The following is a 7,766-nucleotide window of genomic DNA, read 5'->3' on the forward strand; positions in this document are numbered from 1 at the left end:
TGTTGAAGACTCGGAACTTGGAATTTGGAAAAGTAATAGGAAAGCAACAACTAAGAACAATTTGCTAACAAAAATGGAGTCTTAATGGTTTTAGTTACACACACACAAACTAGGTTTTCTGTGCCAACCCCACTTGGCTTTCAAAAATCTCTCTTCTAATCTACACGCTCTGTTGCCGAGAGTGAATCACAACTCCACTAACTATCCCACGTGTCATCCTCAGGATCAAAGCGTGGTGTAAACGGATTCCTGTCTTCCGTGGGATTTCTCACCACGAGTCGTACGGTCCAAACTAGAACCTGGTACTTATAAGAATTTTTTTGGTTGAGATACTAGTGGTACAGTAAAACAGCAATTTTTATTCATAAGAGCAACAATTAAATAAGTAAAATTAATAAAACTATTAAAAATCATAATGTATGATATTATCAAAGTATTTATACCCCAATTTTAATTATGATTTAATAATTTCTTTATATTTGTATTACCTCAATTATTTTTATTTATTTTAAAAGTATTATTTAATTTAAGAAATAAAACTAAAAACTTTATTTTTATATAAAAATTATTTCAAATTTTTTGACATAATTTTATTATTGTTTTTTTTTCAATTATAATATCTATTCATAATATTTTAAAACTAAAAAATAAATGTATAACAGATAAAAAGAAATAGAAGTATTTTAAAGTGAAATGATAATATACTTAAGTATATTATATTTTTTAAAATTAAGAAGAAGTAATCGATTTTTTTAACTTTGATATAAAGTTTTGAACAATAATTTTAAAAATAGAAAAAAAATACTAAATTAAGATTAAGAAATATATTGAAAAACAGTATGGGTTTTTAATGAAACACGTACGGAAATCTTTTTTTTTCTTTCTCATTTGACTTTGCCGCAGTTACAAAGTAATTTATTTCCATCGATTATCACATATATTAATTTCGATAATAGTCGGTTAAAAACTATCCATAACAGTTTTTTTCATAATTATAATAAGTCATTGATATCTTAGAATGTTATATTAATAAATAAGAGTTAATACTCATAGCTACTAAATAAATAAATAAAATTTATTTACAAATCTTTTTATAAAAATACTTTTGTAATGATAACAAATTAATCAATAGTAATTCAGGGTACACATTTTCTGCTAATGAAATCTAGATAAGAATTCTTTTAACTAAGGGAGACAAGAAAACTTTTAACCTGAAGACATTCTGGCAACGTGCCGCCTGGCACTTGTATATATTTGTTATGAAAAATGGCAATTTGATGAGATTCTTTGATGGTTTTTTCATATCATGTTCCCACTTTTTTTAGGCATCACATTATTTACCAGACTCTCCTCCGGATCGATAAGACGTGCTTCGTGGTTTGAACTTTGAACTATGCTTCTTATGTATTTGAATGTAAATCTAAATCATTTGCTTTTGGCACGTTAATTTTCCAATTGTATTAATGTTGATCACCTTTGGCTTGGCTACACTATTCGTTGCATTGCAAAAACTAGTTATGGACAGAACTGGATGACACGTTGTTTTGGTCATGCAAATTTAAAAAATTAGGCTGTCAAAGGCATCCATTAAATATGTGTTGAAAATTTTCATAAAATTATTTCCTCTATTAATGTAACTGAAGAGAAGACTAGCAAGTTAGGGTTTTGATTCTACCTAATGTAGCAACGGTTTGACTTAAAAAGATAATCTTTAGTAATTGTGATATATATATATATATATATAGTCATTGCCAAATACGTTAATAAAAGAAAATATAATGTTGATTGAATGTGTAAGACTTAAGAAGACAAAAAGGAAGAAAAGGTAAGGAATTTGATCTCTCTTACTAACTAAAAAAATTAGCACACTAATAAATAATATTTATGGAGAAAAAATATTCATTAATTTGGTAATCTTTTAAAAGTGAAATAATTTCACTTATTTTTAGACAAAAAATTAATAATGGGAAGAGTAATGGGGTAATAGGGGACACAGATTTCAAGTGGGGACAAGGGGTTGACAGTTGACACACTTGTGTTTCTATTTCGCGAAGCAAACAATATGCTTTTGACGGACAAAAAAAGAACGAGTCTATAGAATACAGATGCCAAAGAAGAGGCCTAAAGGGAAAGGGAACTAGTGCCGGGGCTCTCATTTCCAAAAACTTCAAAGCAAAACACTATCTGACCATTTTTATCTTGCTTTAATTACTTCCTTGTTTTAAGATACTAGTACTACTACTACACTACTATAATACTAGTATCTTTTACAACTATTTAGATTTAATTGCAATTTTACTTCTCCTACATTAATTTATGTGTAGTTATAATCTTTAAAGTCAAGTACTACTTACCGTTTACAGGCACAGCCACAGACAATGCACAAAAAAAGTATCAATTTAAATAGGGTTTACTATATAATTGAGAAATTTGAACCCAAACTAGAATTATGATTGATTATTTATTGTGATTGTGGTGTGGTGTGTCTGTGAATGAATGAGTTTTGAATAAAAAAACTGATTCTAAAATCTAAATTCGTGGATTTTTTTTTATACAGTAAATTCGTGGATTTAAACTACAACTTCAAATTATAACTTGTATAGATATAAATCCAAGTATATAGGAAGACAAAGAAGAAGATTCTTGTCCTATTTGTTTTTTAAAGTTGTTATAGGTATATATTTTTATTTGACTCAGATAAGATGGTCTAAAACGAAGAATATATATGGTTTTAACATAGTTTAGTGTAGCACCGAGTTAGTGAATCAAACGGTATAATTAAGATTATTTTAGTTTAATAAGTGATTTCTACCAAAAAAAAAAAAAAAGAATTCAATGTCACATCAATTAATAATAATATGGCTAAAATGCTTTTTAGAAGACAAATAATGCTCGCTTCCCCTTAAATTATTTTTTTTGTATTATGTAAATCCATTTTTTTAAAAAAGTTTATTATATAAAATAAGGTAAATAAAAGAAAAAAAATATTTTATTAGGATACATAAAATTATATTATTTGTAATTTTTTATATATTTTTTTACTATCTTCACAATAAATATCTTTTTCTTTCAATTTTTTAATAATATTCTAAAAACATTAGCAAGACCTATGAAATAATCATAATGGGTTTTCAAGGATCAAAGATTCAAAGTTCGGTAGCTGTAAATCACGTGAATGGTGTCCTATATTTCTCCCACAATATCAATGTTGGTTCCCATGATGAAGATGGCTTGAAACATAATGCATACGGGCCAACCCGTAAGAGAGTTGCACTTTTCATGTAAGTAATTAAATTGTTCACCTACTTTATCAGCTTCCCCCTTCCTCTGGCCCTACCAAGGCTTGGCCACTATTGGAGAGCACAACCCCACTGGGCTAAATGGTCCTTGATTCTCATGTTGCCTTACTCATGCACCAACTTTTCATTTAATTTCTATAATACAACAAATTTTCAGTTGCTAAAAGTAACTACTATACTTTTTGGTGTTAAAAAGTAATTAATACTATCATATAAAACAGTACTAGTATGCTGGCACACCAGATCGGGGTAAAGAGACTATAGAGAGGATAGGAGTGGAGGAAAATGAGTTAGGACGACTTACGAGCGAGTTAATTATTGCTTATACTAACCATGATAAATTATAACTTATAAGTTGGTGTTAGTTATGCTTGACAATAACGGTTATATAAAGACGAATGCTAGCTATATAGTACAAAAATAATCATACCAACTCAACTACGAATGACGTCGCCTACATAAATTATATTAAAGCTGAACAATTGAAAAACATAAAGGAGTTTTTTCTTTTCTTTTAAATATCGTGAATTAAATCATTGTCATAATGGATAAATATTGACAAAACACCATGAGTAACATGTCCATAATTAATGAAGTCATATGATATCGATCAGTTCCCAAGTTTCATTACTCAAACTTCATATAAAATAATTAAACAAAAGTGAGTTTATCAACAAATCCGTTTCGAACATTTATTAAAGAATTAAAAAGAAAAACTATAACTTAAAATGAAATACTTAGTACATTAAAAATTTATTTTTTAATCAAGTATCACACTTTTTATTCAATAATTTTTAGTGCTACAATTCATTAACCGCGTACTCTTTATAATTCCTAGCTTGTTAAGAAAATTGAAACATGAATGCTGTAATCAATTCCCTCAATAATTGGCTGGACAATGGATGACGAATCACTGGGATCCTGATCATCCCATCCCCATTCCCATGCTTGCTTGCTTACGCTGTCACTGTGTGTGCCTGAATCTCTGATCCCCAATGTCGTTGACAACCAAGTTTAGCATGTGACGTAATAGAAAATAATGGAATGAACTTATATATACAGTGGAATTTAGTAGTTAAAAGTAAAATACACAAATATATGGTTCAATTGGCAATACCTGTTAACCTTTTAGAAATTAAGGACTTGTTTTCAGTTCCAGCAAAATACATATTGAAAGACAAGGAACTCTATATGTAATTAAATGCACGGAACTATAATTTATGTTGATCAATTGCCAGAATAATGTTCTTATTATTTATCCATTAGTTTCAAGTTTAAATTTTATGACTCGTAATAATTTTATTCAACTTGAACATGTTTATTTTTAGAACACATGTCTATAAAAAGAATCTCAAGACAGAAGACTAATAATCTTAATAGTGTGGTTAAAAAGAAAAACAGAAAATGAAATCTAAGAAAGGCTTGAGTGGGACTGTACATGCAGCCCTTTTACATATGCTTTTCAATTTCAATGGTAAATGTTTAGAACTCACTTTTATTGGTTATACGTAATGCATGCGAGGTTAAGGGTTGTGTGCACTTAAACATGCATTAGTAGGAGTTTGGCCTTTTTGTAGTGGACCACTTAATCATAATTGCCAAATTGACAAGTGCTACCACAAAAGAGAAAGTCTTATCTGCAACTTTGAATTGCATTCGCATTGGACTTGATATTCGATATCGATAGTCGATACCCAATTACCCATATATAGGACAGTGGGGGCACTCATCATGAATCATGAAAGAGCTTATCTATCTTCAGAATCATGACTAAATGCCAAACGTTTGGCTTCCAGGATCATGATTCTATCATTATTTTTAACCATTATGCCACAATTTTCACTCATAATAATATGCTATTGATTTATATACATCATTCGAAATCATGTTCGAATATACATGTGCAAAAGATCTAGACTATATACGTAAAGTGAATAGATCGTCTCTCACGTAAATTATAATATAATGATAATGATAACAATCAGTGTTTTAAATTAATTAAATAACTTTAAAGCAATAATACCTAAATAATTTCTATATATTTAACATAGTATAGGTCCATAGAGTATATGTTTGGTTTTACATTACTTTATAAAAAAAATTTCGTTGAAATCTCAAGTAAATGGTCACATATTTAATCTCATGTTAAGGAATTAATATTAGGTCTAAAATTAACTCTTTTTTTTTCCTTCTTAATCATAGGTATTTTTAGGGGAGACAATATTATTTAAGTTGAATAAGATCTTCATATATAAATAATAAAATTCTTTCCTCAAAGTATTTTAGTGACAAAATATCTAAAACTCGAATTTAAGATTTCTGATTAAGTTGATAATCTATACTAGTTGATTTAGACGCTTATTGATTGTCTAAAATTAACTTTGAGTTCAAAAAATTAAGTTCAGTTTGATCAGTTTTTAAGTTCTCGAGAAGGAAACTGAGATGCTGATCTCAAAAGTTCTCTGGGGTCTCAAGTGTAAACCTTGGTTAAGTGGTAAAAGATGATGTTTAAATTTTCGAATGTATGTTATGGGTTGGAAGTTTCATAGGGAGAGACAGACACATTTTGCAGAGAGAGAATTCTGATATCTGACAATATTGACGCACGCTTGAAAGTTGCACAAAGGGCTATGATAAAAGTTCATTGGCTTTGGTAGGCGTCAAAACAAAAGCTAGCTAGATCTGATCTGACCAGTACTACTCCACTCCTACCTCACGCCAATGCCATCATCCAATCCAATCCTTGCTCAAACAACCAACAAAAATTAAATTAAAAGCACCACACTCATATATATGCAAAAGAAAGAGAAAAGAAAGCTTCCTTCCTTCTTTTTTCGTCATTTCTCATTTTCTTTCTCATCATCTATTTGCAGATTCTTTCACTAGTTTTCAGCATCAACAATTAAGTTTTTAACACGGGCATTATAGTCTTTGCAAAGCAACGTGCAATGGAATTTCGTTCTTCTCGACCTGTGACTCCTTAATTTCTAGGATTGTACATGTTGTTCACTGGAGCTTAGTAAAAGTGTCTGTCCTGTAGAAGTAGCATCAAAACAGCAAAAATAAAAAACAGATAATAGGTATGAATATGTATATCATCAGCAAGAGAATGACCAAATAACGAGACAGGATACGCAAGCTAGCTAGGTCTAGCTAGCTAGGGATGGACCATAATAAGGCAATAAAATTGTATAGATGTACAGAATGTATTGATATTGGTCGTTACATTATGGTTAAATGTATATGCATGGTGATGTCACGGTTAGGCCCTCACTATATATATCATAATATAAAATATTAATAAATCTCTCTGATTGTTTTTGCTTGTTAAACAAGGTACCATATATAGTGGCCAGAATAAGAACTTAATTAATGGTGTTAAAACGTTCACAGGACAAGAAGCCACACGAGGATTGGGTTGACATATAATTAATTTGGGTAGAGTCAACAAGGAAATGTGAAATTAAATTTCAGTTATTAAACCCTATATGTATGGTCCTACATGAATTCACTTCACCAGTTATATATACTAGCAGTGTTGCAGTGCAGACTGGTAAGTGCAGAGACTGACTCAGTTGAATTGGGTACGTATATGTGTGTGTGTGTGTGTGTATAGGGAGTGATGATATCATGGTTGGCGTAGGATCACTGTTGATTTTGCCGCTTGCATGATCCATTATTTGCTGCAGCCACGTGCATGGAGCTGAACCTCTCGTGTTTTCCTCCGTGCAGGTTTTTTCTATTCTGAGTTACTGTGTTCAGTAAGTACTGTTACTATCATGGAGCAAAGTCCTTTATTTGCTTGCTTTTGTCCCTAGCTAGCTTCTCTTCTCTTCTTGTTACACACATTAATTCAAAATCACAATGCTTGCGTCAGTTGGATGATGCTCTGTGAGTTGATTAATTAAGAAATGTAACTCATCGATTATTTCAAATCCGTGAAGGCCGTGAAACTGGGTCTATGATCATTTTGGTTTGGTATTTATAGTTTAGGGATCCATTGATTCCTCCGAATCAACGTCCTTCCTGCCATGCATTCTATTCTACATTGGTTATGTGGATTTGGATTGAACCGTGTCTGTTTGTTACCTAAAATAATATAGTAATAAATTAAAAATATACTATACATAATGACAAACAATAGTATGTTCAATACATGCATTTATTATTTTTTTACAAATTGAAATTAAGTCATGATAGCTAATGTCCTTAGAGCATTAGTTAGTTAAAGAATTAAAAGAAAAAATATTTATTATATATATAAATCATAAGAGAGCATAAAAAAATTATAAACAATGTAATTTTCTATCTCTTAGTAAAAATATTTCTAATTTAGTATTTTGAAAAATAAGAAATTATTAATATGTTGAAAACTCGTGTAATATATATGGTGCTAGTAGTAAAAGTGCATTAATTGTAGAGAAATTACTACTATAAGAGAGGGAAAATAAGAAATGAAAAATAAGA

Source organism: Glycine max, chromosome 2 (assembly GCF_000004515.6).
Source record: "Glycine max cultivar Williams 82 chromosome 2, Glycine_max_v4.0, whole genome shotgun sequence".
NCBI lineage: Eukaryota > Viridiplantae > Streptophyta > Magnoliopsida > Fabales > Fabaceae > Glycine > Glycine max.